Source organism: Zonotrichia albicollis, chromosome 6 (genome assembly GCF_047830755.1).
Source record: "Zonotrichia albicollis isolate bZonAlb1 chromosome 6, bZonAlb1.hap1, whole genome shotgun sequence".
NCBI lineage: Eukaryota > Metazoa > Chordata > Aves > Passeriformes > Passerellidae > Zonotrichia > Zonotrichia albicollis.
In genome coordinates this window covers 37,773,641-37,784,626 of record NC_133824.1, presented here as the reverse complement: position 1 = coordinate 37,784,626, position 10,986 = coordinate 37,773,641, and the positions used below count along the sequence as shown (strand labels likewise).

At 43.3% G+C, this 10,986-nt stretch overlaps 1 long non-coding RNA gene across 1 annotated transcript in view; it reads left to right on the top strand.

Annotated features, from left to right (window-relative positions):
• The first annotated feature begins 6 nt into the window (after positions 1 to 6).
• The window catches only part of LOC141729370 (uncharacterized), a 34,766-nt gene continuing 23,786 nt past the window's right edge, over positions 7 to 10,986 (top strand). The window contains exons 1-2 of the long non-coding RNA XR_012580845.1: positions 7 to 249; positions 5,537 to 5,621. This is a non-coding gene — a long non-coding RNA (uncharacterized LOC141729370). The remainder of the gene's footprint in view (positions 250 to 5,536; positions 5,622 to 10,986) is intronic.

Below are 10,986 nucleotides of genomic sequence, written 5' to 3'. Positions count from 1 at the left end.
TATACGGCGTCTCGGCACGCGGGCCCGCTCGCGCCTCACGCTTCACGACCGTTTGCCTGTGATTGGCTGGAGAGGGCTCTCGGTTCCGCCCTTGGAGAGGGGGTGGGTAGGAAAGGGAGAGGGCGGGCGCGCGCGCGCACCCGGCTCGCGGCCCCTCCGGGCGCCTGTGATTGGTGCGCGCACGCGAGGGGAGCACGAGGCGCTCCCCCGCCGGGCGGGGGCTGAGCCTGAGGGGAGCGCTGAGGGAAGGTGAGAGAGAGAGGGAAGGAACGATAAAAAGGAGGGAGGGAGAAAGGCAAGGAACGATAAAAAGGAGAGAGGGAGAGAGGGGACACCTCACTGTGCTCTGTGCCGTGGAGCTGCCGCCACTGGGCCCGCGGTGATGCGGTGCTGGATGGAGCCGGCATCCCCTCAGGCAGGGCTGGCCTTACTTAGGGCTGCGCAACGCGCCGGTGTTATTCACTCCGTGAGGTGACACCAAAATATGTGGGAAATCTCCGCACGGTGCGAAGTGGGTCGCGGCAACCAACAATACGCTTATTTAAAGTCCGCTCCTTACTGAAAGTTACCGAGTTACTTAGTTACTGTGTGAGGACCGGCTCATGCCCTCATGGTAAATGGTCTCTCGTGGCACGGGAGAGGATCGAGCCTGAACGGAAGGGTAAAGCTACGGGAGCAAGAATAATGTCTACACGCAGTGTTTCCGAGCTGAGTTTCTTATCGTTTTGGCATTGACAATACGGTTTCCTGTTTGGGAAACGCCAGCACCTGCCTTACGGGCCTTCCCCCGCGGCACCCGAGTGTGGGAGCGCTGATGTCACCGCCCGCTGGAGGAACCGCGGCTGTCCCGCCCCTCCAGCGGAGCGGCTGGGATTGTCGCCTCATATCTTATATCACCTCGTCATAAATGAGCAGTAAAGCAATAAATCCCTTCAAGCCTTGAACTACCTCTGCGCTTCCCTGATTTTTTTTTTTCTTCCTTTGACTGTTCACCCTTGACGGTCTTTTTCTGTATACGAGAGACTTGCAGCCTTTTGTAATAAAAGTTGCCGTTGTTGCGGTGATCATTGTTAAAGCCTGGGGATTGCTGGGTTGTGAGGGAGCTCCTGATAGGCTCCTTCCCTCACCCTTCCCCAGTCTATTTCACCGAACAGGCTGCTCTCTCATTTTGTTGCATGCTTCACTTCAGCACTCTAGTGCTGGAAAACCCCCAAGGAGCCTATGGATTTTCTAGGAAATGGTAGGAAACCTCCAGAACTGGCTTTGGAACAGGTTTTGTGCAGGCAAAGCAGCTTCAGCATAACCAAAGCTGTTTTGGCTGAGACAAACCCGACCCCTAGTTAAGAGGAAGAGTGATGTATGAGTTAGGGATGCCAAGGTGGGACAGAAGAGACAGGTTTCTTTTGTCTTTATACCTCAGCTCTTCATTTATGAAATAAAATCCTTTAACTCAGGCACAGATTAGGATGCTGGAGAGGAGACATGCAGTTACTGCTGGAGATGGCAGTTCAGAAGTGCAGAGGAGTCCTTTCTTTTTCAGGACCTGGTTCAAGTGCCTGTCAACATTGCTGATGTTGAATAGCTAAACAGAAAAAAATATGTGGGAAGAAGTGGTGAAAATAGCAAAAAAATTGCTTTACACACAGACCCTTCTGTTTCCAAGTGCTCAAGCTTCTCACTGGTTTGTCATGATGGCATGAATAACAGGACTTGGGTTTTTTTCCTAATTAGAGTTATTTGACTGATTTTTTTTCTAGATTATTATCAGAACAGACAATAAAAAGAAAAGGCAGTAAAATCAGAGAAAAGAAACATTTGTTTTTCCTGGATATAGAGAAATCTACCTACTTTCATTAGACAAGAAAACTCCATCTTGTTGCTACTGCCATTTCACTGACAGTTGTCCATAAGCTTTGCTTCAAAACCTCCAATAATCTCCTCCAATATATCAGAGAATTTAAAAGGAGATAGGAAAATTATGAACCATTTTTTTTATAACCTTTTTATTACAACACACCATTTCTTAGTGTAAGTTTAGCTCAGGTTTCAGTCCTTTAATGACTTCCCTTTTGATAAGGACCCTGGGTCCATGTGAGGGCCACATGCGTGTTCCCTTTAGACTTTTGCTCTGCTCATGACACCTTTTATTGGTTTCATGTTTTCTTAGCAGTGAGCAGCTCACAGCCATTCATTGTTGATTTTGCAGAAAGGGTGTAACTCACTTGAAAACAGTTGGCTGTGTTTTCCAACAAACATGGGCTCTCTCCTGGGGAGCCACAAGAGTGGACAGCACAATGGAGGCAAGAACAAGATACTCCCAAGAGAACCTGTGATATGCATAGGGTGAATAATCATAAGGGACTGCTGGTTTAGTTGATATGAAGGCAAATAGATGTGTTACTTGCCAAAATTATTTTTATTTCATTATGTCTAAAAGTAAATATTGGTTATTGCTTAAGATTATGCTCATGTTTACATTGTGGGTAGGAGTTCTTTTAGCCAGGTACCCTGCATTGTACATTTCAAGTGTGGTTGGCTGGAGTGGGCAGGAAGCAATGTGGCAGCTGTGGCACAAGCTTGCTCTGACTGAAGTCCTAGGCAGCTGTGCCAGAGATATGAAGTCCATGGTCTGAACTCATGATCCAAAACTCAGCAGAGTATGTGGAAAGTTAGGAAAAGAAATCTGCTCTTATCCAAGAAAATTTCCTGCTGTTATCCAAGAACTTCCCCAGTTTGGCTCAAAGCATTCAGGAGGAGCAATGCACCAGAAATTTATATTGCTCTTCTTCATGCAGTATGCATTAGACAGATCAACAGAGTGAATACTCTCCTTAGAGACCTACTGACATGTACTTGTCCTAAGTTTTAAGTCCACATTCAAATAAAACAGTTAGGAAAAAAAGAAAACAAAACCATTTCTTCTACTTATATGTGCAATATTTTTCTGCTCCTGAGGAGGAATCAATTACACTTAGGTAATACTTGTAATCAAATTTAACAAATCCAAGGCTTCTGCTAACTTCAGAATGTACTGAAACCTAAAAGACATCAGAAAAAAAAAAAACCAAAAACCTTAAAGGAGAGAATTAAGTACTGAATTAGTGTCTCAGAAGCTCCAAGACTGACTGACTGATTAAAGTACTGAACTTGGGTTTGTGAAGCCTGATTACCTACGTTCTCAGCAGCAATGATGTCTGATGTCTGTTTCCATTTAGAAGCACCTTGTTGTTAGGACCAATGCAATATCCTATCCCATGGATTAGTCAATCACTCAGCCATCTTCTTCAGTAATGGGGAAAGGCAAACGTGTCTTCATGATCCTTATGTTGCATTTTACACCATAGCAACCAGGCTGCACTAGCACACTTTTGTAGCAGATGTGTGTTCTGTATTTATGTTCAACTTCTACCTCAATCTCATAGGTTGATTTGATGTAGCATCTAATAAATGAGACCTATTAAGAGAATAATTCCTCAGCTGCCTGTATCCCCTGGATAACCTGGCTTTAAACCTGGGAAGGAAGTAGCTGAGATAAGGGAGGTTAGGCTCCAGACAAACACGTAATGACTGATTCGACTGTAAGCAAGGCACGGGCTGGACTGAGCTCCCTCTTCTTGTGTGAGCACAGCCTTGGGACTTTGTATGACCTCTGCTGTCAGCATGGAGGGAGACAAAAGTGCTCATCACAGAAACCTCCTTCCTCTCACACAGTAAAACACATTTTCTTTCTCTGTAATTTCCTTTGCCTTCAACTCCATACCATGAGCATGTAATCTGTTACTTCAATGGCTGAACAGAACATAATCGTCAGTGAATCCACTATGTCCTTTGAAGTAATGGAGACACTTCTGCAAGTCTTGAAGGAAATTCCTATTTTTCATTGCCTGTGAGTGTGGCCTTAATCATATATTCAATCAGGAAATAGACAATCATGTCTCTCGTCTATGACAATATAATATGAGCCTTTTGTTAATTTATTAATTTGTAATTCAGTAAAGCTTATTGGAATATTTTTTCCCATTTTTTCTGTAAAACTTATATACCTGCAGCAAAGGGAACTGCTGTTGGATTGATGCAATTTCATGTGATTATATTCACATCAATTACATTGTTACAGCAGATATTTCTTATTGCTCACAAAAAAGCTAAGTCTACAATTCTGACCCGTAAAGCACTCAACTTTCTGTCACAAGTCTCTCTTTTATTCCAAGCAGCAGCAGATTTTACTGGCAAGATCAAATGCCATCTAAGGCCAGATCTGCCACATGGCACAGAGAGAATGACAGAGTGCAGATACTTCTTTCAGCTGAAAAGCTTGCAGGCATCGCAATGGTAGTTGTTGATAAATTGTTGATTCTTTATGGACCAGTAGCAGGTTAATATGCAGTTTTTGAAGCTAGGCTGAGCCCAAGACTTAGACATGGCAACTGTGCTGTTGTCCCAGTTCTGGGTGAGAGTTTGGGGCTGTCCTTGAGTCCCTCTGCCTCTTGTCTTACCTCCTCAGTGCACTTTGCCATAACAAAGTACTCCCAGACTAGTCCTGCCTTCAGGTTGCACTTGGAGCAGGGAGGCTGCTTTTGTTTTTCAATTCCTTGGTTCTACATCTGGTAAAACACTTGCTAAATTTAAACAAAAATGAGGGCTGCTGTTTCTTATTCCCTGTATCAACAGCCAAAAAAATGCTGCTTTGAAAAACAGGGATTTGGAAGGTTTGCAGGTTTTCAGCTGTGTTAGACACCTAGGCAAGATGCAGCTACAAGACAGAGGCTGCACAGCTGTGCCCCTTTCCTCTTCCTCAGTGATGGGAAGGGTGGTGGGATCATGGCGGACAACATTCTCCTAGATCTGTGTCTCCAGCAAAAATAGTGCATGGAAAAGTAGAAAATAAGCAATCTAGGGAGAATAGGGGAGCATAATATTTCACCTAAAGCCCCCTTTGCTTGTCCCTTCCCAAAAGAATATGCATCTTCTGTGCTTTGACTCTGTGAGACAGAGAACTTCAGGACTAAATTTGAGACAATCATAGGTTGTTTCATTATCCTGCTGTGTTTTTTTAGTTTCCAACACAAAATACTAGCAAAAAACTGAGGTGCAACTTTGGCCCTTGAAGTATACCTGCCAGAGCACCCAGGGTTAAGGAGGGTAAAGGGGAGGGATTTACCCTAGGCACTGCTTGGTGTTTGTGTCTCCTGTGAATGCAGGGGGTGTGTTCCACCAGAAAGCAGCCCTAGGAAAGGAGAATATGCTCATTCATTTGCTGTGTTGGTCTAAGGTAACCACAGAGACCTAGAGCTTGTACAGTGCCAGGCACTCCAAGCAGTACACTAAGATAACATTACCTGGCCCTAGTCCCAGATGATTTTTCCCAGAGTCAAATTGACCAAGCCTTTATTATATTACAAGATGCTTAATTTCTTACTCTGCACTAATTTGGGCTTATTGAAGAAATATATCTGGGAAGCTTTCTTAGGATCTCAGATTTAAAAATCCAGTAGTAATAAGCTAAATATTCTCTTATGTCTTTTAACAACGGTAGCCTCGAAACTCCTGGTTGTGACATGTCCTGTGGTGCAACACCGGCTTCAGATGTAGCTGCAACCCACAGAACAATACACCATGACGTGAGTATCACTTTTAAGTACAGGCTCTCCAACATCTGCTTCACTTTTGGACAAGAGTCAAACTCTTCTACGGCCCCATCCCAGCACCGCCCCCCCACGATCCCAACGGAGTTCAAGAGTGCAACCATGAAACCTCTGTCAAACGAGATTCTTGTAGCAGCCTCCCTCCCCAGCCTGGGGACTGCGCAGAAATCCCCTTGCGAGGGAGTCCCTCCCAGCCTATGCTCAAAGAAGAGGAGTTGCTATAGTAACCAGTTCTCTACCTGCACGGAATTGGCTCTCTCTACCCTCTTAATCTTCTGTGGTTTTATTAGTTCTGAGCAAGAAGCAGCTTGTCAGGTCAGGGCTGTGCTTGGTTCTGCAGGCTGGAGGAATGTGTGGAAGGCAATGGTGGGGGCAGGGGGTCCTCACCCATCAGGTGGTTGTTGCTTGCAAACTTTGCCTGCTGAAGAATGTCCTGTGTGAGGGCGCCAGCCCTGGCCTGTGTGACAGAGTCACATGGGCTGCAGAGGGACAGGCGCTTTGCTTCCCCTTCCTGCCCCAGCTTGTTCGGGAACCCTACTGCTATCTTGTCCAAGAACAGACCTGCCACTTGCCTTCTGTACCTTCCTTGCACATCCTTTGTAGCCTCAATGGGATACATTTCAGTGGAAAAGGAAACTGAATACAGTTTCTTTTCTTTGATAGCACATTTTTGTAACTCTTCCTAGAGTTAAAAATTACTGGAAAACACTGAGAAAATTCTAAACTGTGCTAAATTGTATCTTTTCCAATATGTCTGCTGTGGCCAGGCATTAGACTAATAGTTTTGTGCATTATGCATTCCCTTGTGGAAGTGTATAGCTGGGAGCCAAACAAACCTGCTGCAAGGAATAACATTCCAGACCCACGTCTAGTTCTGCCTGTGCAACATGGACAAATTGCCTGCCCAAGGTGGGGCACGCTCCCCTGACAGCAAGCGGGCTCAGGAGGGTATGATGTGGTGACTAGGGAGGGAGAAAAAAGCCACAGAAATAACTACTGTAGGTGTAGTTATGGCCACTAATAAAAGGCTGCAGAGAATCATGTAGGACAGAGCAGGTAGTGCACTATTACAAGGCACCAGGCACTGTCACTGCTTGGGTTAAATGCTCAGAGTCTGTGTGAAGGACCCAAAAGCATTGACTGGACACTGGGACAGACTAGGCAGGAGCAAGCCAACTAGAAGACTTCCTTCTCATGTTCATGTAGCTGCCATTACCATGATAGTAAATGTTCTATATTTAAGTACAACACAATAGAAAGATTCCAGAACACACCCACATCAATATGTTGCTTGAACAACAGCCAGTAGTAAAATAGAAATGTGTATACATTTCTAAAACATTTCAAAATTTATTATTGATCCAAATGATGAGGTAGGTCACTGACTAATCTTAGAATGATTTGGACTTCTAAAATATCTTTTTTTCCACTCTGTTTTTGCTTGTTATGCAACAATTCACTATGCTAAACATGCATAGCAATGGACTAATAGCAAGCTGAAATAACTGATTTGTGATGGAACTTGCAACTCCAGTACTGCTGGTTATTCAAGCAAGGTGCAGTTTCCCCCTATGTTAGGATGTAAAAAGGTGGATTCCAGATATGGTTTTCAGACACCATAGTTTTGACTCAGGTACTTATTATACTTAAGCAATTGGCCTTGCTTTTAAGGCATCCTGGCAGTTTCCCATTTAGGACAAAGAATGGTTTCTAGCTGGTTATTTCCTCATGGGCCATTAAACCTCTAACAGTCAGCATAAGGAGGTGGCAGAGGGAAGTTTTGGAATCTTTGGGGAGCCAAGCCTGCAGCAGTGGTAGTAGTGGAACTCTGCCTGGGGCAAGACACATGTTCTAGGCAAGAGCTTCACCTATTCACCTCACTCAGACCCAATTTGTTCCTTGCCAGGGATCACAATTAGCAGTCTGAGGTTAAAGAAAGGTCATTGAGTTGGAAAATGATTCCAAATAGACACAGTGTGATTATTCATGGTGAACTGCCTGCCAAAGACTAGGTCACTGGACTTGGAGCGCACACGTGGAGGGCAGACAGGGTAAACACAGGAGGGTCACCAAAACAAAGAGGTTTGAGCATTTCAGGGGCTGGCTGTGTTCTTCCTTACACACATGCACACACAGTGATAGCCTGAAACCTAGAAAACTACAGGTCTTGTCTGTTTTATAAAGACACTGACAATTTCTTAGCCTATCTGATGGGGTGTAAGTCATGTTGCTATTTAAAGGAGGAAACACATCATTCAAAATTTTCTACGCTCATCTATTTATATATATATATATATAAGTTTAAATTCTCTCAAAAGAGCAAATAACATTTTTAAAGTCAGTCCTCTGACCTAGTATCTCTGACTAACAATATCTTGTTATTGTACACGTCTTTAGACTTTCAATAATATTTGATTACTATATTGGCATAAAATGAGTGGAGTGGATTTTTGTGTGAAGCACTCAAAATCATTCAGATGAATGGCCTTCCTTCAGAAGCAGTCACTGCTAATGCCTGGGAGGTGAGGGTAACTTCATAGACAGCCAGAGTGCTATTGTGATATGCCTAAACTACCTAAACGTAACAGCTGTAGACTGGTTTTTGGCCCCAGAATTAAGCTGATTGTTAATTATTACCAGAATAGTGCTGTACACTACAGAGCTTTTTAATGTGAAATTTTTAAAGTAACTAATTTAATCCTAATTTGTTTCCATTTTGAAACACTCATTATAACAATTACTCATGATAACTATAAAGTACTGGTCACCAAGAAATTAATCCAGGTTAGAAACCCTCTGAAAACAGAATGAAACCCACTGCCTCTTTAAGCAGAGCACATAGTACTCAGTTACAGGTATTTGACAGATTTATTAATTAAATGCAACATGACAGAATGAATTTCCCCTTTCCATTCTGATGATAACACGTGCTGACTGAATTTGCAAATCCGGTTTGTTATGTATTAACCAGTCATCTGGGAATCTGATTGAGTAACACAGCAGTTGTTGCAATACCAAGACTGCCATATAAATCATGCCTGAGTCCTAAGTCAATATTGGTTCAAATATTGATTCCCATGAGAGATAGGGGCTGCAGTTGAAGAGGTTACAGGTGCTGACTGAACCACTTCAGAGGGGATTGCTCCCTCCATGCTCATTTGAGATTGACATCAAAGTGCTCACTTCAGTTTGAATTCACAAGAACAGAGTGTTTGCCTTCACTTTTGATACTGACACGCTCTATCAGAACCTAGTTTTGATGTGCTAAAATCAAAGCTATCACATCATGTTTAAGTACTAAGTTATTCAGTTATTTACACTCCAGAGAGATGTAACATCTGGGAAGAGGAGAGTGAGACACAAGAAGTTATTCTTTACGGGGCACTAAAAGCAGGAAGGGACAGGGACATGCAGGTACCTTTTCCTGCTTATATATTTTGCTACACAAAACCAAATGCACAAGAAGAAAAAGGAATGTGAAGTTAAGAAAACATTGAACATCAAAATGAAAATCTGTCTTCAACACTTTGGAAAATAGGAGTGTCTCATCAGTTGGAGGAAGCTCCAAGCTCCAAGCAGTTGGAAGGGAAAAGGAGTGTAGCATCCAACTGGTTTTTGCTCTAACGAGAGGTACTCTAACAAGAGCCACATCTACACAGACAATCTGCTCTTCCATTGCAATACAGTGGTTGCCCTTGCTTAGCCTTGAGTCCCAATTGTTCTTCTGAGTAGGACAAGCACAGATCCTTCTGGATACGTTTCACAGTTAGAGATCTAAACTAGAATGAGTTTTCCCAGTCTCCCCAGTCTCTTGGGCACTGCTGTCTTGGCAGGTCCTTAGGCAGCAGTTAGAGAAAAAAGCATGTATATTCAATTCAAACCAGTCTGAATCAGTGGACTATGAATAACATAAGCCAGGTGCTCTAAATCTTCATGTGTTGTAGATGCACTTTTTAAGAGTGGCTCTGTAATTGCAGTATTGACTAAATAAGTTTCTAAGAAAAAGGTTTATAACACAAAAATGAAGATCCTCTTCTGAGCAATTTCAGATAGGTACATTTACATAAAAACAGCTCAACCTGGCCTACTTCTATCTCTTAGAATAGCTCATTGTTTCTATTATTTAAAGGCACAGAAAATAATTCCATGCATTATCTTGGCTTTCAGACTAACACTGTTTTCTTAATAATATTTTTAACAACTCTGTTGGAATCAATGCTTAGAGCGTTGCACCACATAAGACACGATGTAAATGATAACATTTGGAAGTAAATAATACCTAACTGGTCACTGAATTCAGGCTAATTAAAATAATAGAATATGCTGAGCTGGAAGGGACTCATGAGAATCATAAAACCCCATTTCTGACTGCATGCAGAGCAACCTTAAAAAAGGCTGAACAATCTAAGCGTGTTGCCCAAATGCTGCTTGAGTAGCGACAGGCATGGTGCCATGGCCACTTCTCTGGGAAGCCTGTTCCAGCGCTTAAGCACCCCTTCCATGAAGAACTTTTTTCTAATATCTAACTAGCCCAACAAAACATTTTCTAGGTGGCATCTTTACTGTGATATGCTTTCCACAGTGCCATAGCACTGAGCAGAAAATTGTCCCTTGAACTCTGTGCAGACTGTCCTTGCCATGGACACATCCCATGCATGCCAAACTGAATACTTTTGGCCTGCAGTATCCGCTGTGGTTGAGCCTCCCTACACTCCATGGAATGAAGAACAAAGCAAATTCAGTTATCCCTCCATTCCTTCTAATTGCCAGTAGCTGTAAGACAAAATGCCTACATGTATCATTCCTCAGCACGTTGTGCAATTTTAAACCCCTTCCTTACAAATGTAGTTGGAAGATTGCTCTGCACAATATCTATGCACAAATTGCACAATTGGTTCCTTTGTCCGCTGGTTGACAAACTAGTGAGGTGTTAAGGGTCATTTTTGCCACTGCAATCCAGCCTCTGCAGCTGAAACAAACATGGTGGTTCCCAGCTTGTTGTAGCCATATTTTTACCCCTATATCAGTCACAGGAATTCAGTTCACCAGTCCTCTTCAAAATGAGCTTCCTTTTTGGGACAGGATTTGGCCAGGTGGATGTCTGCCTGAGCTTCTCTTCAAACTTCGGCATGCTCCTGGCAAATCCACCACCTTGGAAGAGCAAAGGACCTCCAGCAGCAGCATATGGGACCTCTCTGTCATGAATTCCAGTAGGACATCAGGAATCTCAGCTATACAGCTCATCAAAACATGCCATGCCTCACAGCCAGACATCTGATGGTGCACGGAGTGATTCATTGCTGCATCTGGGCAGAAGAATGAGAGTGACCACAGCACTCAT